This window comes from Rhinichthys klamathensis, unplaced genomic scaffold (genome assembly GCF_029890125.1).
Source record: "Rhinichthys klamathensis goyatoka isolate OS25496 unplaced genomic scaffold, OSU_Roscu_1.1 h1tg000272l_1, whole genome shotgun sequence".
Classification (NCBI taxonomy): Eukaryota; Metazoa; Chordata; class Actinopteri; order Cypriniformes; family Leuciscidae; genus Rhinichthys; species Rhinichthys klamathensis.
The window spans coordinates 1,507,501-1,510,000 of record NW_026606792.1 but is presented as its reverse complement, the minus strand read 5'-3'; the positions used below and the strand labels follow the sequence as shown (position 1 = coordinate 1,510,000).

At 40.6% G+C, this 2,500-nt stretch overlaps 2 non-coding genes across 2 annotated transcripts; both read right to left on the bottom strand.

Moving 5' to 3' along the window:
* Positions 1 to 89: 89 nt before the first annotated feature.
* Positions 90 to 162, bottom strand: trnar-ccu (transfer RNA arginine (anticodon CCU)). Its single transcript has one exon. It is a non-coding gene; the product is annotated as a tRNA-Arg (tRNA).
* Positions 163 to 918: 756 nt separating this feature from the next.
* Positions 919 to 991, bottom strand: trnar-ccu (transfer RNA arginine (anticodon CCU)). Its single transcript has one exon. It is a non-coding gene; the product is annotated as a tRNA-Arg (tRNA).
* Positions 992 to 2,500: the final 1,509 nt, after the last annotated feature.

Sequence of the window (2,500 nt, the reverse complement as noted above, 5' to 3'; positions counted from 1 at the left end):
AAAAGCTGTCTTAGCAGAAGATGGTTTTGATCCATCGACCTCTGGGTTATGGGCCCAGCACGCTTCCGCTGCGCCACTCTGCTGTAAACCACCCCAGATGGGACTCAAACCCACAATCCCTGGCTTAGGAGGCCAGTGCCTTATCGATTGGGCCACTGGGGCTGTTAAAAACCTGTGCTCATGTGCCCACATTACTTTGGCTTCAGTGACAACAACAGCATTGGCATTTAAACAAGGGCAGCACACAAAGTAATCCGGATGAACGACTACTTCAATAGGCCACTGGGGCATGAATCGCTTGCCCTACTAATTGTCAATCTCATTCAGGTGGCTTAGTCAATGAGGCGTTTTTAAAACGGCATACACACACAAACACACAGATTTTCTGAATGAACAAGTGAGATGTGGAAGTTGCTCTTTATTGGGATAAAACATGGACATAAGTGAAGATGCCTTAGCAGAGGATGGTTTTGATCCATCGACCTCTGGGTTAGATCAGGTGAAAACAAGAAAGGGTTTTAGCACAGAGATGTGACAGCTTTTCTTCAAGTAGGAACAGAGTATGTTTATAAGTAAAGCTGTCTTAGCAGAGGATGGTTTCGATCCATCGACCTCTGGGTTATGGGCCCAGCACGCTTCCGCTGCGCCACTCTGCTCGCCGTAGAAGAACTCCCATTCACAGGTGTTTTCAAAAGGACTTGCATTTAGGCACAAATGAAGTGCACACGAAGTGCCTCTGTCATAAATGAGATCAGGGGAAAACAACAAAGGGTTTTAGCACAGAGATGTGACAGCTTTTCTTCAAGTAGGTACAGAGAATGTTTATAAGTAAAGCTGTCTTAGCAGAGGATGGTTTCGATCCATCGACCTCTGGGTTATGGGCCCAGCACGCTTCCGCTGCGCCACTCTGCTGTAAACCACCCCAGATGGGACTCGAACCCACAATCCCTGGCTTAGGAGGCCAGTGCCTTATCCATTAGGCCACTGGGGCTGTTAAAAACCTGTGCTCATGTGCCCACATTACTTTGGCTTCAGTGACAACAACAGCATTGGTATTTAAGGCGAGACACGGCAGGCAAAAACATAGATTTTTCATGCAGTGATCAGTTTTGAGATTTTGGGCTAGTTTACTCCTTGAATATGTGTTCTTTCAATCTGCTATAAAGAAAACGTTGAAAATATACATTAAGATGTTTATTTTATTACATTTTGTTTACTTGCGACAGTAAGTTTCTCCCGAATTTACCAAGAAGTTCGCATTCCAGCGCGACATGCCGCGCTCCGTCTGTTTACTGAAGTCTGTCATGAGCGGTATCGCTGTAAAGCTCTGAGTCTCCTGCACAACCGTATGTAACCCAAATATGGGCATTTCCTTTCTATCAGTAACCAATCGTGAATGTCCAAAGGGTGATTTAAAGAAATGACGAAATCTCATTGGCTACTGCTGGTTTCTGCTAACGTGATTCGCTCAGACGCATCACGTGGTGTACTCTGCCAATGTTAATTCATTGAGTTACTGCAGTTGTAGGCCTTAAATGCCTGCCATGTTATTAAATAATCAGTTTTAATGAGCTTGAAATATTATATATTATTATTACTAAGGGCCTGAGCATTTATTCTGTTTTTGAGCCTTTTTTTCCAATAGAAATGTATTAAATTCCCTACTTAAATCTTTAAATGCCTTTTTCTCAAAATGAGTTTTTTGTCATTCTCCAGTAGAAACATCTCAGCCTATGTAGCACCTATGTACACCAAACTTTCCAGTTATACACTTAGCAGTATTCTGAAGATATTTTCAGAGGGATTTGTTAATAAATCATTCCTGGCCTGATTTATGTGACATTTTAATCAAAAAATGATGGCGAAAATCGATTTTTTAAGGCTATGGACAGTATATTTTGATTTCCTAGGTAATTAAAGCATATATCCTCAAATCCCTCTGAACTTTTATTTTTAACTTGTGTGTAAACAAAATGAAAAAAGAATTTTGCACCTGGCTTTATCATATGTTCAGATCTATCTACCGAAAATATATGCAAAATCACGCATATTTAATGAGATAATGCCTAATTTGCATAATTAAACAAACAAATTTCAAAAACTTGTAATACATTTTTTTTTATATACTTGTGTAAGTAATCAACTGAGGAAGTTTCATGGTGATATCTATTATTTTAAAATTTTACCCTATTCACCTGTAGTGTCTCGCCTTAAACAAGGCCAGCACACAAAGTAATCCGGATGAACGACTACTTCAATAGGCCACTGGGGCATGAATCGCTTGCCCTACTAATTTTCAATCTCATTCAGGTGGCTTAGTCAATGAGGCGTTTTTAAAAGGGCATACACACACAAACACACAGATTTTCAGAATGAACAAGCGAGATGTGGAAGTTGCTCTTTATTGGGATAAAACATGGACATAAGTGAAGATGCCTTAGCAGAGGATGGTTTCGATCCATCGACCTCTGGGTTAGATCAGGTGAAAACAAGAAAGGGT